The sequence below is a fragment of the Anabrus simplex genome, chromosome 8 (assembly GCF_040414725.1).
Source record: "Anabrus simplex isolate iqAnaSimp1 chromosome 8, ASM4041472v1, whole genome shotgun sequence".
NCBI lineage: Eukaryota > Metazoa > Arthropoda > Insecta > Orthoptera > Tettigoniidae > Anabrus > Anabrus simplex.
Window position 1 is genome coordinate 74,949,019 of NC_090272.1, and position 24,411 is coordinate 74,973,429.

Consider the following 24,411-nt stretch of genomic DNA (forward strand, 5'->3'; position numbering starts at 1 on the left):
ATGAGAAGCCGATAGAACTACTCCCCGCTGTAAACATCCGAACAGATACAGCAGAACCAAATAAAACGTAAATCCATCTGCAGGCGAGAGTGTGATTAAAACAGGAGAGAGAGAGAGAGAGAGAGAGAGAGATCATTTTCGTTTAATGAATGTTTTGATCTAACATATAATGACAAAGACTGCGTCAGGAAAATAAGTAACAGAAAACGAAGAAAAGGTTTCTTGCTGACTAATGCCATGTCCGTGCAGAATATTCTGTACTGTCCAGCAATAAACCGCCACTGTTTTGAAACCCTCACCCATTGTTTTAAATTTTATACGATGAGAGAGCATATCACCTCATATTTTGTCCATGTTTAATAATAATAATAATAATAATAATAATAATAATAATAATAATAATAATAATAATAATATCTTATTTTTTGCAGTTTGCTTTACGTCTGCACCGACACAGATAGGCCTTATGGCGGCGATGGGATAGGAAAGGGCTAGGAGTGAGAAGGAAGCGGCCGTGGCCTTAGTTATGAACAGCCCCAGCATTTGACTTATGTGAAAATGGGCAACCACGGAAATCCATCCTCAGGGCTATCGACAGTGGGGTTAAAACTCTCTATCTCCCGGATGCAAGTTCACAGCTGCGCGCCCCTAACCGCACGGCCAACTTGCCCGTTAATAATAATAACAATAATAATAATTGTACCGGGCGGTACACCTCCACGCCGCTAATTCAAACTTTGCGCCAGTTGAAAATCCTCTGCTGGAGGAAGTCCGAACTTTATCTAATGTATTAATTTTCAATTTACCCAGAAGATGTCACTACTTGGAAATTTTAAAGTTTCTGAACTGGGTCGTTTTCGACGTATTTTTGTTTTGCTTGTAGTAAGAAGTGTGAACTTTCTCTTCTAGAGGACACTACTGAAGAACTACAATAGTGCACCCTAGTGCAAGGTGAAAGAACTGTTTTTTGGAGAAATTTTTATTTCAAAAGTTTGTTTCTTGTTAAATTTCTTTCTGGTATTGTTTAAGTTGGCGGTATTCCCCTTTCTTTCCCCTTGTTTTGAATTTAGCCAATCCCGAATTTCTTTAATTAATTTACGACCAATAAGGTGTTTCTTCTTCAAATTGGATATGCTGCTTAACCCTAACCAATAAATGATTGTGGGCGGGTGTTTTCTTTCCTGAAACGCCTCGAACTTTCCGCGAGAGTATATAAACTGCTGATTTTAGGGTCTCTGCGCCACTTCTCTACCATCTTTCAGTGTGTAAAGTACATAGAAGGGGGCGGGAAGCGCCTCTTTCTTCGGACAGCAGTTCAACAACCAGGTAATGGCCGTATAATAACTTCTTTTCTTGCTAGCTCAGCAGTTTAACTCTCGGGGCGGGACCGAAGCTTTTCCACCATGTAACGTTTCCCTAAAATGTAAAGACTCTTAGTATCTATTCTCTTTTAAGCTACATATTGGGATAGAGAGTGCTTAACTCTCTCGAGCTCCCACTCATATTGTTTTGAGGTGAACTTACTTTTTCACAACCTATTCTTCTTTAACGTAATGTAAATTTTTTTTTTCTAAAGTCACCTCTTTAGTATGGGATTAGCCCTTGCATTTGTGGCCTAGAGCCAGATTAGGTTTTAAAACAAAATGTATTAGGAGTGCAGTTCGCCTCCTCTCACATTGGTATTTTAGAGGCCATGTAATTATCCTTTTCTCGCTTAATAGGCCTCAGTTGGTTGGGTATTTTACCCCTGTGTTTACGTCCTTAGAGGACAGCTTGAAGGTCGAGTTAGGTGTGGCCTTTTGATAGGCTTAAAATTTTGAGAGCGGATCGCTCTTTTGAAATTTGTTTCTGCGTGCCTGTAGGAGGTCTTACTGTGTAATTTGGAGCAAGTGCTCCTGGGCGTGATTTGGGGTTTTCTGCCCCTTTGTTAAACCTTATGTACATGTAAGCTTGGGCTAACTGCTCAAGAATTGTGAGTTCGGGGCTCGAAGCCCAAAGCCTGTAAATACTGTTGTTGCTCTTTTGTTGCCTTGCTACTCTGTACCTTCCATGCTTGTTATTTCTTGATTTTGAAAAGAGAATATAACCTTGTTAAATTTTTCATTAACTTTAATTTCGTAGTTTGAGACCCGTTCACCCCCGCACCTTCTTTTACCTCTACCTACCACAAAAATATGGTAACAATAATAATAATAATAATAATAATAATAATAATAATAATAATAATAATAATAATAATAATAATAATAATAATAATAATAATACGATCTGACGGGCAGAAAAGATTAAGATCTAACAGTAAATGTCCGGCTCCATGGCTAAATGGTTAGCGTGCTGGCTTTTGGCCACAGGGGTCCCGGGTTCGATTCCCGGTAGGGTCGGGTATTTTAACCATAATTGGTTAATTTCGCTTTCACGAGGGCTGGGTGTATGTGTCGTCTTCATCATCATTTCATCTTCATCACGACGCGCAGGTCGCCTACGGAGATAAAATCAAAAAACTTGCACCTGACGGGGCGAACATGTCCTCGGACACTCCCGGCACTAAAAGTCATACGCCATTTCATTTTTTAATAGTAAATTATATAAAGTAAGCTACGGATAATTCGAGGTTCCGTATAATATCGAGCCAGTCTTACGAAAACTAGTCTACAATATTATAATAAAACCCAGTTTATACGTTTGCCACGAATACGTTTTTCACACTTGCATGTTAGATTTTGAACTCGAATTCAATTTTCGACAATAAGTAGTTCCACGTGTACATTTTTTGTTTGCAGTGTACATACACAAACAACCCTATACCTACACCTTTACTACAGACTGACAGACCTTTGTGAGGAGTTCGTATGCTACTTTTTTGTTATCTTTAAATTTGGTAATGTTAGCCAGGTATGTACCGTATTGTTTAACGCTTTTTGTGGTCATTAAATGTTTATTAAGGTATTGCAGTTTGATTTGTTCTTATTCCCGTGTAATAAGAACTTTTTTCAAAGAATTGGTGCAAGCCTCAGCCTCAGTTAACTCGAACTACCGGCGCTCTACTTTGTAAGGCGTGACCAAAAATTTTTCTTTTCAGGGCGTTGTGGCAGCGTGGCTCCGATGCGGGTGTATAAGCACGGACATGTAGGTAAAGGGGTCAGTGCGGCAGTTGTCTCGTGCCGAGGTGCGTGCGTAAATGCACCCACGTGAATTATGGCGACGTTATTACCAAATGCGTCCAAACAGGACAAGCGTACTGCTATTCTGTTCTTGGCTGTCGAAGAGCAAACACCGGTGGACATTCATAGGAGAATGAAAACTGTGTATGGGGCAGCATGCGTGTCGAAAACCACCGTTGTGGAATCGTGCACCAGGTTCCGTGCAGGTCGCGTTTCGACAAAAGACGCAAGTCGCCGGTATGGCAAAACAAGTGTTTCTTTTTTTTTTTGCTATTTGCTTTACGTAGCACCGATACAGATATGACTTTACGGCGACGTTGGGATAGGAAAGGCCTAGGAAGTAGAAGGAAGCAAACGTGGCCTTAATTAAGGTACAGCCCCGGCATTTGCCTGGTGTGAAAATGGGAAACCACGGGAAACCATCTTCAGGGCTGCCGACAGTGGGGCTCGAACCCACGATCTCCCGATTACTGGATACTGGCCGCAATTAAGCGACTGCAGCTATCGAGCTCGCTCAAAACAAGTGGGAGACACTCGAGCACTCTCCCTAGATTCCTGATCACTCACCATGCGATTATCACACCCTCGGTCCCCTCGAAAAAGGCTTGAAGTTTCGACGCTTCCTGTTGGACGAGGATGTGCAGGAGGCTGTTACGGACTTCTTCACGAAGCAGGACGCGGTGTTTTACCGCACGGAGATCTTCAACCTGGTGCGTCGGTGGGATGAGTGCAGGTCGCTTTTTGATTGCCCCTTGTAGTTACATAGAGCCAATAACATCACCATTCTAAAGGAACATATTACTGTTCTCCCTGCTCGTCTTCCGTGAGATAATGACCGACTCATTAATAAAATCTTTAATTTCACAAGATCAAGGACGGACCAGTTGAGATGGTTCCAAGAATGGAATAAAGATCTGCTATACTGGTTAGCCAAGAGATAAAATCAATGACGAGGATAAAGATTTAGACGGTCGGAGAACTATCCGGAGTTTAAAGTGGAATCAGAGTTCCTAAGGCTGTGGAAGAAAGGTACTGATCGATGGACTTAAGAGATACTTGCAAGACATCAACACCTAGATAGTGAGAACGACATTGGTTGCTAACAAGTACAGTGGAACCTTGATATTTCGAATTATCTAGGAAGCTAAATTTTATTTCGGGTTATCAAAATTTCGAGGTATAACCAATACCGTTTCTGAGCATGTCCACTAATAACTCCTCGGATTCAATTCGTCTCAGAATTCTCTGAGCATCCCTCTTCCTATAAAAATGCTTCAAGTATTTAATCAGCGCTTGGTCCATAGGTTGTAGTTTGGAGTTAAGTTCGGTGGCAAGACGACCGCACGCTTTGCCTTTGAATCCTGAACGAGCACCTTGGGATGAGCAGGGCAGATGTCTATGAAAAGAAGGATTTTTCTCTCTTCGCGTTGAAACTTCTCACCAATACCACGCATCCAGGATTCGTAAATGGAGCTTGACATCCGCTACCTCGGGGGTTGCTTTCGTACGTGACCGGTAATGAATTCACAGCCGAGAAACAGCGAGGCTTCTCCGATTTTCCGATCACTAGAAATTTTAGTTTTTCGGTTCCCGTCATGTTAGCTGCCAACATCACAGTGATATTTTCTTTACTTCTTAATTGTTCCTCACAAACCACAAATGCCAAATTGCACAGTTAATGTTGTACAAAATTCGAGTTACGGAGTATTGTTTGCTTCAAGAGATGAAGTATTTGCTTCTCGAAATCGAGAAATTCGTGTAACCAATTTCGAGTAATGGAGGTTCGAGATATCGAGGTTCGACTGTAAAGGAAAATGACGTCGCACTTCCCTTTGGGAAAATCAAATGATCGTATCATTGAAGATTATTTCATTTGCACCTAAGGAATCGTTTTCGGGGAACATCTGTATGGAATTTGGAGTCGACAAGTGTAGGATTCAATGCATTGAGAATCGAAACTGACTCAGTGCCTATGAAAATACCACGAATTAAATAACCAATTCTCTAGAGCAGGGGTTTCCAATTGGCGGCCCGCGGGCCGCATGTGGCCCGCGAAGCCATATAATACGGCCCGCGAGAGCATTTTAATAAATAATGTGAAGAATAGTTACAAAAGAGTATTTTTTAGGTCGTTCAAAGTGTATTCATTTTTATATTCGTTATATACCCAATTCCGAACTAGTTCATTCTTTAATACTATTTTCTGCTTTTAAAAATTCACTTTATCTGAATGGATTACTTTTCATTTTTGAAAATTTAAAATCCAAATTTCAGATAATAATGATTGGTTTTTACGTCCCACTAACTTCTTTTGATGTTTTTCGGAGACGCCGAAGTGCCGGGATTTTGTCGCGCAGGAGTTTATTTACGTGCCACTAAATCAGTCGACACAAGGCCGACGAATTTGAGCACCTTCGGAATGATCTAACATCGAACCTGCCAAGCTGGCGTCAGAAGGCCAGCGCCTTAACCATCTGAGCCACTCAGCCCGGCTCCAAATTTCACTCTTTTATGCTATTGTAAAATAATGTTTTACCTAAGTAATTAAAATTATCAAACCTTTATTTCAATTGAATTATGCATATTATTGTTTCATAATGGTGCATCTGTAGGCCTACTATATGCATAATTTTTTGAAAATTGGCCTATTATTCAAGTGTGGCCCGCGAATATGGCAAAGGTTTCCAATATGGCCCTCGAGCCCTTACAAATTGGAAACCCCTGCTCTAGAGTATAATGAAATGAGGCCTCTTTGACTCTTTCATAAAAGAGCCTCCTGTACGTCTCTCAGCCATGGCCATACATCAGTACTTCAAAACAAAGCCTGCAAGATCACATCGACCATTCATATTCTAACGCCCCTGTTTGTTAATGTTTGTATCAGTCATGGCCATCCATCAATATTACACACCACAGCCTCTGCATTTACTTTGCGTACTTAAAGATATGTCGCTGGTGCTTTTCACGGCTGAGTACTGTTCTTCAGTCTGGATCAACAGCTCTCATGCTAAAAAGGTGGACACGGTCCTGAATGAAACAATGCGTGTCATAAGTGGCACAGTAAAATCTACTCCTCTTTTCTGTTGCCGGTGCTCAGCCGTATAGAACCTTCTAGAATTAGAAGAATGAATAACTTGGTTAGAGAATAAAACAAAATATTGACAAATCCTGATCTCCCCATCCATGAAAATGTTAACGTCAGATTCAGTCGCCTCAAATCAAGATCTCCTCCTATTCAAACAACACAGGAACGTGTTAGGAGGAATTTCAATTCAAAAGCTGATTGGCAAGAAGAGTGGAACAGCGTAGCTCCGACTCAATGGCAGACAATGTTCAGTTATAAGGATCTTCCAGCTGTCTTTGATTTGCCCCGCAAGACATGGGTAATCCTCAACAGAGTCCGTACTATCCATGGGAGATACGGATCAATGGTGTTTAATTGGGGTATGAGATCTTCCCCAGCCTGTGACTGTGGTGCAGTTAAGCATACTATCGACCATATTGTCACCGAATGCGTTGGGAGAGCATACGATGGATCCATCCAGGACTTGTTGGTGGCTTCTACTGATGCCATACGATGGCTACAGAATTTAAATCTAACTCTTTGAACCCTTTTGCATGCATGATTGTTTTCGCTGTTATAATGTGTATATTGTGTAACTACGTATATAATATTTTGTGCTTACTGTTCATGTATATTGTTTTGTGTGCGTTACCAACGCTAATATTACCACAGCCTCCATGGTTGCTAGGTAACATCACGTCACACATTTTGTGAAGCAGGTTTTCAGATGACTCCCAGCTATAGTACATATTTATATCAAAAATATATGTCTGCTGTTTGTCAAAAACGTAAGGTTTCTACGGGATGATTTTACTCCTGTGTGGACCAGGTTGCTAGTCCTTTTAAAAGGAGACACAGGAAGGATAAACGTTGGAAGCGGAAAGCCTCCCCAGTGTCTCATTTGTTAAAGAACGAGTGCTCCTAGTGGTACGTGACGTGGCTTAGAGAGTTCCAGATGAAACAAATAGCTTGACCACGCAAATTACTGCTAGACATAGACACCAGTGAGACACACCTGTGGGCCACTGACCTGATGGATAGTATAGTAGGAACTACCTAAGGAACTACCTCACTACTACTCCTGCTGCTCGTGCTGCAGCTGCTTTCAGTGCTCAGTCTGCAAGCCTCTGAAAGTTAACTAAACGACTCACAACACTTTGTTTGTAACGAGATCTGTAGCCTCGTTTAGACCCATACCTCTCATCTTACATTAAAAACAGAGTCTAACCACCGTGACTTGGTCTCCCTATACTTCTCTTACCCTCCACGGCCGAGACTATTATTTTCCTACATAACCTTTCCTCCTTCATTACCTCACATGACCCCGCCACTGAAGCCTATTCATGCGTACAGCCTGATGCAAGTGTAATGGACCAGTATGACTTGGAAACAATTCTCTAACCCTTGGATAAATAGTGGAAATATCGAGCTCGATTAGTAGGTATTATTATTATTTACGTACTTATGTATCATGGTCGTATCATTCAGTATTTGTGTATTGCCTTGTGTAAAAAACATGTGAGATTATGTCACGACACATCTCCTGTATGTATGTTAATAACACTTTATTTAATGTAAGAACACGCAATTTCTAGTACCGAGCTCGATAGCTGCAGTCGCTTAAGTGCGGCCAGTATCCAGTATTCGGGAGATAGTAGGTTCGAACCCCACTGTCGGCAGCCCTGAAGATGGTTTTCTGTGGTTTCCCATTTTCACACCATGCAAATGCTGGGGCTGTACCTTAATTAAGGCCACGGCCGCTTCCTTCCCACTCCTAGCCCTTCCCTGTCCCATCGTCGCTATAAGACCTATCTGTGTCAGTGCGACGTAAAGCAAATAGCAATTACTAGTATATAATTTCATATTAATAAATGTGATGTATAAATCCAATGTAATATTGTGTAACACAGGGTAATAGTCCAGAACAACGTATCTTTGTCACTAGCTTTTTACAGAACTTTCGATACATTTGTAAATAGGTTATTGGAGACTCTAGAAACTACGAGAAAAACTTGTTGTGTCATACTCTTCTAGAAGCCAGGCCAGGCAATGTATATAAAGAGGCAGTCTTGGGAGTTGGAGTTGAGTTGTTAGCGATACGCGTAGTGGAAGTCGTCAGCCGAATGGGTGAACTCATATCGTGATTTTGTTGTGTTGGCAATCGCTTGACATGCTAATGTAGCAGTCGTCTTCTTCTTCTTCTTCGTAGAAGTATTTTGTTCAAAATGGTGGTTTATTAATGCGTGTGTACAATGTGTATATAATTTGTGAATGAAGCAGTGTACACAAATGACAGTATCGCGTGTGTGCGTCTTTGTAGTTATAATAAGCTCGATCCATCGAATCTATTCTTAACTTAGCCGGATATATATATACATTGGGGTAATCACATAAATGGGATTGTAAATAAAGATCTCTGCACGTGGTTATAGGGCATTTAGGGGTTGTAGTAAGGATGTAAAGGAGAGGACATATACGTCTCTGGTAAGACCCCAACTAGAGTATCGTTCCAGTGTGTGAGATCCTCACCAGGATTACTTGATTCTAGAACTGAAAATCCAAAGGAAAGCAGCTCGATTTGTTCCGTTTGATTTCGAACAAAAGAGTAGGGTTACGAACATGTTGCAAAGTTTGAGCTGGGAAGGCTTGGGAGAAAGGAGACGAGCTGCTCCACTAAGTGGTATGTTGTAAGCTGTCAGTGGAGTGATGGCGTGAAATGACATTAGTAGACGAATAAGTTTAAGTGGTGTCTTTAAAAGTAGGAAAGATCACAATATGATAAAGCTGGAATTAAAGAGGACGAATTGGGGCAAATATTCGTTTATAGGAAGGGGAGTTTGGGATCGGAATAACTTACCGAGGGAGATGTTCAATTAATTTCTAAAAGACTAGGTAAACAACAGATAGGGAATAGGCGACCTGGGCGACTGCCCTTAGTGCAGATCAGAGGTGATTGCTTGAAATGAAAAACATGGTTCCTTACATTCCGAGTACCTCTCTGCCATTGTTCCCACCTGTTTGTATCGCAATCATACTCCGTACTTTCACGTCTGTTGCTTCTAACCTATGAATAAGTTATCCCGAGTCCACCAAACTTTCACTCTCGTATAGCAAAGCTGGTATCAAACCAGACCGGTGTAAAAATTATTTCGTTGCGTATCTGATATCCCTCTTGGAAAACACCGTTGATCGTAACTGTGAGCGCATTGCACTAGCTTTGTAACCTTGATTCGGTTTCACGTGCTATCACCCTGGGAGAATACATATCACTGAGAGAAATGGCCGTGTGGTTAGGATCGAGGAGCTGTGAACTTTATTTGGCAGATAGTGGGTTCGAACTCCAACGTCGGCAGCCCTGAACATGATTTTTCGTGGTTTCACATTTTCACACTAGGCAAATGGTGGGGCTGTACCTTCATTAACCCTGCGTTAGGCGCGTGCAATTCAGTAACGGGTTTAGATAGCTGCCATCCATTTTGTAACTCACGTTGTATGGGTAACTTACTAACTGCAGAAAGTTTACTAGTCATTTATTAACTATATTAATTGTACCTAATACCAGATACCGTTTATTTTAATGCAATATATCTGATCATTCAAACAATATGATATTAATTAAAAAACAACAAATACATGAAAATACTTTCTCCTGACTATCACTGACATTTTTTGGTGCTAAATATGTATAATTTTCAAATAATGTGTAGCATTCCGTGAATAAAGATGTTTAACTTTGCCTATTCTTGAAAACAATCACCACAAATGTCCATCAAATAGCCCTAGTCAGGGCAGGTCCAGTTTTGGCACTTTGTATACCACCTTACCGGGCGAGTTGACCTTGCGGTTAGGGGCGCAGAGCTGTGAGTTTGCATCCGGGAGATAGTAAGTTCACACCCCTCACTGTCGGCAGACCTGAAGATGGTTTTCCGCGGTTTCCCATTTTAACGCCGGGCAAATGCAGGCTGTACCTTAATTAAAGCCACGGCCGATTATAGCCCTCTCCTATCTCATCGTCGCCATAAGACCTGTGTCGGTCCACGTAAAGCAAATAAAAAAATATGTGTATACCACCTTCTTGTTCCGGCTTTGCTCACATTGATGACAGCGGCCTCTATTACCTCGGCGTTTCTTGGCCGACGATCCGGTTGTTAGTCCAAGGAGCAACTGGGCTCTTTTTCTTATATCATTGGAAATTTGAGGACTTTTCGCTCTCCTTTCAATCAGAGGTTTCAGCAGCGCTCAAACAACATTCTGTAAAAAGTCTGTCCTCCTCACTGTGGGTTTACAGTACTTCAGTAAAACAACGATGGTAACACAGATGTGTTCTCTTTGATAATAAGTAACTTGCAATGTACTGTGTGGAGATTCCCGCAGAGAAGAGGACAGTTTGCGCTCAAACAGCGTTAACTTACCAAGGCCTGAATGTGGGCGCGTGGATGACGATGATCCTCCAAGCAAATATACCGGTTAACAGCGAAATCAGTGTTACAGCCCAGCATTTGAGACTCAAATGGGTATTTAGATAGGAGATCGCCAGAGAAGTGCACAAAGCCGTGCATGCGTAGTTGCTCAGAGTTTTAAACAACCGTTGTCGAAAGCTGACTGGATGACTCCTGTCATCCACCCTCCTTCCCAAGGGTTTAGACCACGGTCGCTTCTTTCCCTATCCCATCGTCGCCTTAAGACCTATCTGTGTCGGTGCGATGTAACGCGAATTGTAAAAATAAAATGAAAATACATACCTTAAATAATTGAAATGATCTTGCAGTTCCGGTTTTCTATTCCAACTTGACATTCCTTCTTCTTCGGTTACTTCGCTAATTATATCACTTTAGTGTTGGAAATGCTAATTTCAGGCTCCAAGGTACTAGATTTCAGCTTTCAGCGCAGTCTGCCATCATCGGCATTGGCTAAGCTGCTTACTAAATTTTCACCTAACTGAATCCACCCCCACCATTGTATACCATTCAGTAACTGATCCATGTATACAGGCTGACTCAGAAGTCCGTTAACATTTGACGAGGTATTACTTCGAGGATTATTGAAGTTAGAGAGTTAATAATCGATACGAATGATTGGCATGACATAAGATTTTATTGACACTAAAATAGAGAACACAAAATGACCAACAGATGGCGCTGGACAGCAACACGTCAGGTACAAATGGCCACACGTGCTTGACATGACATGGGGTTTTACTGATACAAAAACGAGTGCACACACAGGACAATAGATGGCGCTGGACAGCAACACGTCATTGATGCCACATGAGACCCGTGTGCGATATAAATTGGACTGTCATGAGACAGGTCGTCAGATGCGCCTGCAATCGCGGCATATTTTGTATGTTATGAAAGCCATCTGTTGGTCACTTTGTGCATTTAGTTTTGGTGTCAGTAAAACCCCATGTCATGTCAATCATGTGTGTCGATTATTACGTCTCTACCTACAATATTCCGTGAAGTATTTCCTCGTCAAATGTTAATAAATTTTAGGTCACTCTGTACTATGAACCAAGTGAACGATGAAAGCCCAGTACCCAGAACTTATTTTACCATCACTTCTTAGCGTGAACCAATTGTCAACATGTCTCTGACTGCTTGTTATAATCTACCGCCAATCCCGTAATACCTCACTACGGCTGACATTTTCCTTTTCTTTTTTTAGAAGATTTGCTTTACGTCGCACTGACGACGGGATAGGAAACGGCTAGGAGTAGGAAAAAAGCGTCCGTGGCCTTGATTAAGGCATTTGCCTGGTTTGAAAATGGGAAAGCACGGAAAACCATCTTCAGTGCTGCCGACAGTGGGGTTCGAACCACTGTCTTCCGTATGCAACCTGACAACTACGTGACCCAAACCGCACAGCCTCAATCTTCTGTTTTAATGTTCGGCTCCATGGCTAAATGGTTAACGTGCTGGCCTTTGGTCCCAGGGGTCCCGGGCCCGATTCCCGGCAGGCTCGAGAATTTTAACCATCATTGGTTAATTCCGCTGGCACGGGGGCTGGGTATACAATATGTTTCTTCACCATCATACCATCCTCATCAAGACGCACAGGTCGCCTACAGGCGTCAAATCCAAAGCCCTGCATCTGGCGAGCCGAACTTGTCCTTGGACACTCCCGGCACTAAAAGTCATACGTCATTTCTTTTTTTTATTCTTCTGTTTTAATGTAACTTTCTATACTTCTTACATGAAACGAATCATTCATGCTTTGGATGGTAAAAATATGAGAATATATATTTTCTGCCCTTAAGAAAAGTTTTAGAAATGCAAAGGAGGAAAATCAATAGCAGCGTTTGTGCATCATCTGGACAAATAGCGCAGGTAATTATAATAAGATGCGATTTATTCATGAACACAAGCGGAGGGTGGCAGTATATGGATACATATTTAATAGCTACTTTGTTTATTTGATGGTGAGCTGCAGTAAATTTTGCGGCGTGCTTGTTGTTCGCTGCTCAGTAAAACTGTCCAATTGACTATTAAACGAGGGAGGGAGGACGATGATGTGGTCAAAGCTACATCGTAACAACACATCATGAGTGGTGTGCCAACAATAGCCAGCTTAACAGTACATCTATTGTGGTCTCTTTTACACACCGGTAACCTGACGAAACAACTTAATTATGTTTGAAACCCCCACTTTTCTGGCAAAACACGGTGTAGCAGTGGGTTATTCTCCCGCTCCCCCTCACAACGAAGTTACTGATCTGCATTTAGGGCAGTCGCTCAGGTGGCAAACTCCCTATCTGTTGCTTTCCTAGCCTTTTCTTAAATGATTTTAAAGACACTGGTAATTTATTGAACTTCTCCCTTGGTAAGTTATTCCAATCCCTAACTACCCTTCCTATCAACGAATATTTGTCCTAGTTTGTCCTCTTCAATTCCAACTTTATCTTCATATTGTGATCTTCCCTATTTTTGAAAAACACCGCTCAAAGTTATTCGCCTACTACGCCATCTGTCCGCTGACATCTCGGAACATACCACTTAGTCCAGCAGCTCGTCTCCTTTCTCAGTGATAAATCAGGAAAACCAAAACTGAACTGCTAAATGCAAAGAAATTAAAAAAAATCTCCTGGAACAGAGACAACAAAAAGTCTATATCAAGGAATCTAAAATTACGACATTACAACACGGCCATAAAATTAGAGGCACTTTATGTATCCAAAATCCTGACAACTAGCGGCAGCTAACAAATAAAGGCATTGGAAGAAGGGAGGACAATTCTTAGAAAAATCCTGGGAGCAAAATACAAAAATTGATGAAAAATCCACTGGAAGTTTATCAAGACACAGAAGAAATCACGGATAAGAAAGCGACTAAAATTCTACGGATAAACCGAATACATAAAAGCAGTCTGACATAGAAACTTTAAAACCTAACACTATCCCTGAGAAACCTCAACAATCGGTCAGCTGAAATATAACGAAAACCTAGAATAATTTGGTATCACCGAGGAAACAATTGAATGTTAATAATCTTATTGTCTTTTTACTTCCCACTAACTACTTTAGGAGATGTCATGGTGCCGAAATGTTGTCCTGCAGTAATTCTTTTACGTGCCAGTAAATCTACGAATACGAGGCTGAGGTATTTGAGCACCTTCAAATACCACCGGACTGAGGCAGGATCGAACCTGCCGAGCTGGGGTGAGAAGACCAGTGCCTCAATCATCTGAGCCACTCATCCAGGCGGAAACCGTTGAAAAAAAATAATAATAGAAGCTTAGTGAGCAAACACAAATTTGCAGATAAACCTAAAAGAAATTATTGAGGATGGACACAGAGAGGAACTCAGTAAATAAATGAAGAGATATTGAGAATGAAATAAGAAACATTGTGCTTAGTGTAGACGCGCTCCTTGAATGGCCATAACGAAATAATAATAATAATAATAATTGTACCGGTTGGTACACCTATACGCCGCACATTTGAATTTTCCGCCTTAAGGTACTCCTCTACAGCTGAAACTGAACTTTAAAACTGAATTAATTCAACCGTTTATCAGCTGATGTCACCGTGTTAATTTCGAATTGTTTTTGTTTACTAATTATCAAGAAGTGTGGACATTCTCTCACAGATGTCTCTACCAAAAACTATGATCATGCACCCTGGTGCGAAGTGAAGGAACTTTTCTTGAAGATATTTTGTATTCATAAGTTTGTTCTTTACTAAATGTTGTTCTTTCATTTGTGGGTTGGCAATATTAATATCTTTCTTTCCGCCAGTTTTGAAATTAGCCAATCGTAAATTTCTGTCATTAATTTTCAGCCAATGGCGTCTTTCTTCCCCAATGTTGATGTGTAACTGTAAGCTACCCAATAAACGACTGTGGGTGTGTCTTAATCATTCATGAAAGGTCCGAAACTTTTTCAATGTAACCTACCTTTCGAAAAATGAAACTTAGTGCCGGCTTATGTAAAAGTTTCTTATTACTTCAACTGTAAATCGGAGATAGAGAGTGCTTTACCTTCTCGAGTTCCCCTTCATTTTGAGTTGAGGTGACTACGTTTTCATAACCGATTTTCTACTCTTAAGGTATTAAAGTTTTCTCATACGAGTCACCTCTCTAGTTTGGGAATAGCCCCTGTGTCATCGGCCTAGTGCCCCTTAGGTTTTATACGGTTTCATGTAGGAGTGCAAGCAACGCCTCCATTCATATTGGTATTTTTGGGCAATTTAATTAACCTATTAATTTTCTTTTAAGGCCCTGTAGGCTGGGTACTAGATACCCCTGTTTAATTCTTGTAAGTTGTGCCTCGATGGCAAGTTACTGTAAAGTCTGGTATTGCCTTTAATAGGCTTGAAAGATTGAGAGCGGTTCAGCTCTTTCTGGTATTTTGAAAGGTGCCTCTAGGAGGCTTGACATTACTAGGTGGGAGCAAGTGCTCCATCTAATTAGGGGTTTCCTGCCCTTTGGTAAATTGTGGTTGTGAGCTGAAAGCTCAGGAATTATTGATCTTGGGGCTCGTAGCCCAGATCTTGTAATGATCCCCTTAAAACTTGTGTTTTCGCTTGTAAAATTATCATTGTACCTGTGTTTTTTTAATGGTTATTTCACCTAGTGAAAGTTTGTTAAATCTTGTTGTCTATTGAAATAACCTTTATTTAAATTTTAATTAATCTTTCGGCCTTGTAGTTAGACCCATTCCAGTCCGCACCTTCTTTCACGTCTGTATTCCACGGATAACTCCGTATCAATAATAATAATAATAATAATAATAATAATAATAATAATAATAATAATAATAATAATAATAATAATAATAATAATAATAATAATAATAATAATATCCCTGCAGAAATGGGAGTCGATGAGAAACTGCTGGCGATAATAAGGCCAACACTAACTAATACCAAATCCAAAGTAAAATTCAAAGGATGTCTCTCTGAACCCTTTGAGATCAAGGCAGGCGTTCGACAGGGAGATGTGCTGTCACCTCTTTTATTCAACTCGTACTTGAGAAGGTAATACAGGAGTGGCGAAAGACGTTAAAAGAAAGAAACCTTTACAAACCCGTAAGGATTGGGACAAAGAAAAACGGAGTGGAAATAGATTGCTTAGCGTTCGTTGATGATATAGCCCTGTTGGAATATATGGGGAATTTTACTGATATGTCATTTTCTACGCCTTTGAAACTCTGAAAATGTAAAAACACACGCTAAATATGGAAGACTACCAATGCGAGAAAGATGGACTGTCTGGAAATGTCCCTCTTTTCGAGCCAGTCATAATCAATATGAATGACGTCACTTCCGATTTTCCAGAAGAAGAATATTGACAGAATTAAATATGGTAAGGATAAGTGAATAATGTAAGTAAACATTATATAAATTATACAGTGAGACAATTCTAAATAAGGAATCCAATGATTTGTAAAACTGAAATTGAACGTCCAAAGTCCTTATGAGAAAAAGTGATGGGAAGTGGAATTTGTACGAGGAAATAAAATCAAAGTTTGAAAGTAAATATATAGCTGTGTTTGTTGCGCGTTGTGTTTGCTACTGGAAACGGCAACGCTGTGCCCTATTTCACCACCCTGCCTGCTGTTATTGCACAGTCCAATTGCGCACACAAGTTCCCTTCAATATTAGTCTTCGTAAATTCAGCATCACACTGTATGATTACAGTTGTTGTAGTTTCTGGTAACCACGACAGAGTGCTTCAAAACAAACCCAAGTTTCTTGCTCTACGTTTATCCTGGACTGAGACAAAGTTGCTTGAGAAAAATTATAAGAACTTTCTTTGGGGTGGTTGAAACAATTTTGACTTGAGTAGTACACTACGAATACATGTGGCTACAACATATAAAAGTCTCACTCATTACCATCAGTTAAGTAGTTTTCCATGTATATACTTTTACGTGAGCGATTCCTAGAGAAGCCGGACAATATTTACTACAACCACAAATGAAAAAAAATAAAATAAAATAAAAAATAAAAAATAAAAAAATAAAATCTTCAAAAACAATTTGTCTTATACTTTCCAATGCAGAATTTAACAAGGAAAACATTGGTATGACTCGCTTTGCAATAGGCTTTTCCGTTCGTTAGTAATTAAAGCTTAAACTCGAGTGTCCAAAGTAAAAAAATCCGACAATAGGCAAATTCTGTGGATACAGTTTAATTAAAGCCACGGTCACTTCCTGCCGCGGTCCAGTCCTGTCCTGTGTTATCGTCACCAGTCGGTGTGACGTAAAACCCATCCTAAAGGAGTTCTCTGTTATATTAATAAGGTTTTATATCCGTCAGACTGTGACAGAGCGAGGAATTCTATTGCCTAGTCAATTTCTCTCTTACGACCACTTCTCGCTGAGTCCATCACAAGAGCATTCACATATCTCGCGAGGAGAGCTCCTTAGCTGACAGACGAGCCAATTGTACGGCTATAACAGTCACCATCCGTCCTCGCGCCGGAAATCCCTCTTCGCCCGAGTTTGCACTGGATTCACTTCTGAGTTCATTCTTCTCCTACATTAGCCGTAAAATACACCGAAACCTAGAATAATTCTCTCACCACTGCCTGGAATTTGGATGAAAATGAAGGGACCTTTAAATCCGTGCAATATCTCTCGAATACTCGTCGGAAAAAGAAGTATGGATGTAGTAGCACACGTTATGAACTGCGTAATATGTCACTTGTTTTCAATTTCACCTTCATCTGTGACATATTTTCTATTTTGTTTAGATTATTCGAGGGTTAATTACTATTAAAATCTAATGTTATGAATAAAACAATTATGACAAGCGCATCGACATGGAATGGAAAGTGAAAGGAAAATCAAAATATCTAGACACATAGTCGTGTGTTTTATTACAAAAAATGTTCAAATTAGCCCCCTTTCTGCTTTGAACATAATAATACTTTTCATATTATGGTCCTTTCGATACTTCACCTTCCAGGATAAACTTCTCCGCCTACATTCACGTTTCTCTTCTGATTTACCTTCTGTGATCTCTTGTATCAGGATACATTTATCGCAATAAGCTGCTTTTCTACCTTTTGCGATGGTGAAGACTTCTCGTAATTTCCTGGTAAGACGGAGTACTCCTCGTTGGTGTTTTTGAACATTCTGCAATACACCGTAAAGCGCCACCAGTAACAAGTAGCCTTTCACGAGACGCCAGCCAGTTTCAAATCAGGAGGTCATGGTAGCACAAGATTACAGTTGTTGTAGTTTCTGGTAACCACGACTGAGTGCTTCAAAACAAGCCCACGTTTCTTGCTCTACGTTTATACTGGGCTGAGAAAGAGTTGCTTTAGAAAAATGATAAGAAATTTCTTTTGGGTGGTTGAAAATAATTGTAACTTGAGTAGTACACTACGAATACATGTGGTTACAACATATAAGTCTCTCTCATTACCATTAGATAAGTAGATTTCCATGTATATACTTTTATGTGAGCGATTCGTAGAGAAGAACCCAAAATCCAGGACAATATTTACTACAAACACAAATAAAAAATAATTAATGAACTTCAAAAATAATTTAATTTTAATTGAATTTGAAATTAATGTAATTCATTAATTTAATTCATTTAATTCATTTTTAATTTTTAATTAAATTAAATTAAATTTTAACTTTAACAACTTCTTGCAAGTCCGACCCAGAGATGGATTTCTATATTCAGATCTCATATTGCTGATGTGAAAGCTGATGTTGTACAATGTTTATGCTTTGTTTGCAGACGGTATTGTAAAAATTTGAAGGCACAAATAGCCTCATAAACGTTTGACAGGGAGTGTATCTCGATACATAATCTTGTAAATCAAAACAGCACGCTACACAACATATATCAGTTTATGACGACATTATGTATAAATGTTATTGCACATTTCATCAGAACAAATATTCAGAAATAGTCTTTTCCTTGTTTCGAATACAATGCAACCATCAACGATGCTTGCGGAGGATACTGAACATCGGGCGAACATCAGTATCCTCGAGGAATCCAACGCTACAAGCATTAAAGGCAAATATAATGATCTGCTACGCTGGTCTGTGTATATCGTTCGTATGCCATTAACATTCATCACAAAGCAAATCACGTATTCCCAACTAAAGATACCCTGCATAATAATAGAGGGCAGCTAAAATGACAGAAGGATATTTTGAAATGCAATCTGAAAAAATGTCAAATGACACTGTCAAGTGGGAAATTATAGACAGTAATAAGTCAAAATGGCCCCAACTCGTATATGATGGTGTTGAAAATTTTGAATAGGATAGAAAAAGATTAGAATTTGAGAGACAAAATCGCAGAAAAAAATACGAGCAAAAACGAAGAATGGTGCTGTCTTACGACCCTTTCCTGCTGCAGCTAGTGTGTGCTATCACTGTAATAGAGTCGGTGGGCCAAGAATTTGACTAATCGGTCGCTTGATGTTCCAAAAGACGTATTTATATTCGTTTGACGAATAAGTACGTACAATGGTGATGATAGTTCCTCAAATTAAGCTCTCTCACACTCTTGTTAACGTCGCACGCGTGATAATTGCTGTTTCCGCCCTAATTTTACTCACAATTGCAGACAATGTTGCGTAATTGTGATCTCACAAATTGCCCTATAAAATGTCCACGGTGTATAAAACGGGTGAGCTTTGTGACGTAATCTAGTAAATCAAAAAACATAATACACGACATGCGTACATTTATGGCATTGAAGTAATAACATATTTTATGTTGAGGTGTTCACTACTCACTTGTTCAGTAGCAGGACAGGGCCATTCGATTGCAGGTATTGAGTTGAGTGCTGTTTGAACGGGTGCCAGTGCAGATAATGTTTAATAAATTTATCATGATGTATTCCCAATGTTCTAGTTATTGTATGAATTTCGCTTAAGCAATAGCTATTTTATCACCACATTTAATTCCTCCGGATCCTTTTGCCGTGTCTTCAATGGACGAATTGCCTTATGAAACATGCCATGCTGTTCTAATCTTTTCGCTATATTCCGGAACATACACGCTAGAGCTGTTTGTATCATGAGCAATATATACAGCCCTCACGTAGCGTTACAGAAAAGTGGGTAACCCGATAATCTGCAGCCCCTGAAACTCTCGGTAACTTCCTCGACGTCACGTTTTTGGGTGTGAACGTTTCGTGCAACACAGTGAAAATCTCTACTTCTGTGGACGAGGTAGACCACTCATTCTCCTGTAGGCGATGTATCTGAAGTATCCGGTACATAACTACAGTGGTAATAATATTAAATATGAATATTTCACATTCAAGTGAAATTAATATCCCATAACTGACTTGCATATTCTACACTGCGTGATAATTTTCAGAATATCCTCCAGGATGAAGTCCTAGAAATTGGAAACGTGTTTTACAACTATAGGCCATTTCTAATATCCTTCTCTTGATGCTCCTATCATAGTACAAAGAACAAAACTTGGCGTTTCAATATACATTGGCATAAATTAAATGAAGATTCTTGTTTAGATCTTCTTCGTGGACAGATGTTGATGGTTTTCTTCGCTCCCTGGATTATTGATTCCGAACATTGGCAACCAGCTGATTTACCATACTATTTCTGAAGTTATTGTAAAATACTGGTGTTTCATATTATCCAGAAGAAAACTACAATTATTACTCTGGTGGCATCTGACTTCATCTGTAATGAAGGAATCAATAGGAATCCATGTGCTCAAACTTACCGTTTCCCGACTACAGGCAATAAACCTTCGTACGCTTAAATGTTCCATGTCTGCCGAGTCACTGAAGAGAGTGGAACGAGTGCGTGGACTGTGGCAGCAGGGGATGTTCTGCTACCAGGTGTTTCTGTAAAAGTGCACCGGAACATGATACACAGGTACTAGTGGCTGTTCGCCACGTTGAGCCGTTCTTGAAAGTGGGCGCAGAAGCACTGTACCAGTGATGTACGTACTTCGGTCCGCTCACTGACGCCGAAGACGCGATACATCTAAACGCGTGGTGATGTTTTGCTTTCAGTAGGGAAACAGTGCGTTTCCGGACATGGATTCTCGTTCAAAACATTATTTTCAAAGGGCACTAGGAAAGTTTTGCAATGTGAGTGAACGCTTTAGGCTTTTTCAAAATAATTTCCACCACACTGAATACACTTCTCCATATATCGAAACCAGTCACTGAACCAACTCTGCCACATTTCTTCGGTTACATTTTGATCCCATCCTACCAGAAGCTCCTCGTCGGATGCAAAACGCCGCCATTTCAGCTTCTTCTTCACTTCTCAGAAGAGTGTGAAGTCACATGGGGCAAGATCAGGACTGCATGGATGGTGATCAAGCACAGTCAACCCTGATCTGTCAAGAAAATCCATTGTTACATTAGCACGATGTGCTGGATCATTGTCGTGATGCAAGAGCCAAGTGTTGAGCCGTGACCTTGAACGGAGCTGATTGAGAGCCTGGATGACCTGAGGCAGACATGTCTCACTGTACCACTTCGCAGTAACTGTCCTTTGTGTTTCTAGTACAACCCGAGTCAGGATGCTCCGTTTAGTGAAGAATACTGCAATCATCCTTTTCTTCACTGACCTTGACTTTCGCACAGTCACAGGAGTACCCTCATCTTCAAACAGCCACACCTTGTTCTGGGATTTTGTTGGGACATCGTAATAATAAAGCCAAGTTTCGTCACCTGTAAAGATGCTATTGACGTTACACGAAGTCCCATCTTCAAACTGTTTTAGCATTTTTCGGTACCATTTCACTCAATGTCACCTTTGTTCCTCTGAAAGTGAATGGGGAAACCAAAGGGAACGAACCTTTCTAACGTGGAGATGGCGGTGTAGAATTGAATGAATAGCAGGTGCAGGGACGTGGAGGGTCTCTTCTACCTGCCGATATGTCAACCGCCTCTCTTGCTGCAACATTTTCCTCACAGATTCAATATTTTCCTCAGTCACCGATTCAGACGGTCGCCCAGAAAGAGGATCGTCTTCAACCCCAAAATTTCCCCTCTGGAACTCTTTGTACCAGCGGAAAATTGGTGTCCGTTGTGGACAGTCTTTCCCCAGTACAGGAGTAATTTCCTCCAGGCACTGGTCAACAGTTAATCCAAGAGCAAAATTGTAGCGGATAATTGCGCGATATTCACCTTTAGACCACACTGATATCTTAACTTGCTTTCAATCGCACTGCTTGGTAACAACTTGCTGTCTTCTAGATCGGTTTTCACCCCTCTTTTCATCCCTCAGCATAACAGGGGCGTCCAGCCAACCGTTTTTGCGTATTGCAAAACTTTCCTAGTGCCCTTTGTGAAAGCCCTCAAAGTGTGTAAAAGGACTTTAGATACACCTTGCAGGTTACGTTGTAATACTTGCTGACAATTTAGAAGAAATTCAATTTCTTCTGATCCACATCAGTGAAGTAAGGAAGGAGTTTCGTTTTAACATAAAGATTCAGAAGACAAAATATATGGTAATTTTAAAGCAAAAAGTGATCAACGTTGTTATCACAATCGAAGGAAACACCATGGAATAGGTGTCAAATTCCAATTACCTTGGATGCGAACTAAGACGAGAATGGGATCTGAATACAGAAATCCTTATCAGGATCGGCATAGTAAGAAGATGTTTTAAAAATTAAAGCACCTTGTGTGCTACCATAGCCTCCTGGTAGGAAACTGGCTGGCTTGTCGTGAAATGCTGCTTGTTATCAGTGCCGCTTTGCGGTGTCGCAGAATAAATAATAACGACTTCAAAGTGAACCTACTGAAGGCCATTGGAATACCCATGTATTGCAGAATGTTCAAAAACACTATCGAGGAGTACTCCGTGTTACCAGGAAATAACGAGAAGTCCTCCCCATCGCAAAAGGTAGAAAGGCAGCCTATTGCATTGAAAGAGGCTACATCCTGATACAACAGATCATAGAAGGTAAATCAGAAGAGAAACGTGGATGTAGGCGGAGTAGGTTATCCTGGAAGTTGAAGTAGCAAAAATGGCACGACCACGACGACACGGTAATTCTGCTACGGAAGACACAAAATGAAATAAGAAAACTCCATAATGCTCGTCAAACTTCTGTGAAGAGGCGACACCGGAAGAATAAGAATAAGAAAAAGAATACGATTAAAATAAGAATAAGAATACGATTAAGAATAAGAATAAGAATACGAATAATAATAATAATAATAATAATAATAATAATAATAATAATAATAATAATAATGAGAAGAAGAGAAGAAGAGAAGAATAAGAATAAGAATATAACGAATAAGAACAAGAATAAGAGTAAGAAAATACCGAACTCGATAGCTGCAGTCGTTTAAGTAAGGCCATTATCCAGTATTCGGGAGATAAGTGGGTTCGAACCCCACTGTCGGCAGCCCTGAAGATGGTTTTTCGTGGTTTCCCATTTTCACACCAGGCAAATGCTGGGGCTGTACTTTAATGAAGGCCACGGCCGCTTCCTTCCCACTCCTAGCCCTTCCCTGTCCCGTCGTCACCATAAGACCTATCTGTGTCGGTGCGATGTCAAGCAACTTGCACACAAATAATAATAATAATAATAATAATAATAATAATAATAATAATAATAATAATAATAGGTGATAATAGGGGAGAAGTATGTTTCTTTTTAAGACCTAATCTTATAGCTTTGAATGCAGTGCTCCTTGCATAAAGAACGAGCAGTCCCTGAAAGCTACTAGTGCCTTTTATCAGACCATTATTTGGAGATGATTTTATTTCTAGAGGAGACAAAAGGAAGGAGCTGTCAGGTGCAGCAATGAGAAAACTTAGTGTAATGTGGTATTTCACCTTTAGGATGGCACAGCACGCAGTGTAGTGGCTGATAACGAAGGAACGTTTAGCACACCGCGGGGCGCACGGTTCAGATGGAACAACTGATATATACAGTGCTTAGCTCTCGTCTTTATAGCGTCTGTGACAGACACTATCTGCAGTAAGTACCTACATTAAGGAGTGAATTTCCAATAGAGCGACATCACCTTTCACACAAGAGTGCTAATGTAGCCTTTTTCAATGCAGCAGACTGCTCATATAAGGTATCTAAAAATCTCTATCCGTACATATAAACTTTACTGATGCATATCAGTTTAGCGGGCTGTCTAGACGAGATAGTAAAGGCAATTAGTTAATCTGAAAAGGCGTGGTTTCGACAAAAGACATCCTTGAACATTATTAATAGGAAGGGTTTTTACTGTACATACAAACTAATTAAGTTACAAGACTGTGAGCAACTGCTAAATGACCTCGATAATGTAGTGAGATGGACAGCAGGCAATGGTATGATGACAAATGGGGTTAAAAGTCAGGTTGTGAGATTCAGATTCAGAAATATGAAAATACCTTTCAGTTTTAACTACTGCCTTGATGGGGAAAAGTTCCTTATCGGGATCACTGAAGGTACCTATGTGTTAATATAAGGAAAGATCTTCGTTGAGGTAATCACATAAATGGGATTGTAAATAAAGGGTTCACGTCTCTGCACATGGTTATGAGGGTGTTTAGGGGTTGTAGTAAGGATGTAAATGGGAGGACATACACGTCTCTAGTAAGACCCCAAACAGAGTATGGTTCAAGTGAGTGGGACCCTCACAAGAATTACGTGATTCAAGAACTGAAAAAAGATCCAAATAAAATCAGGTCGATTTGTTCTGGCTGATTTCCGACAAACGAGTAGCGTTACAAAAATGTTGCAATGTTTGGGCTGGCAAGACTT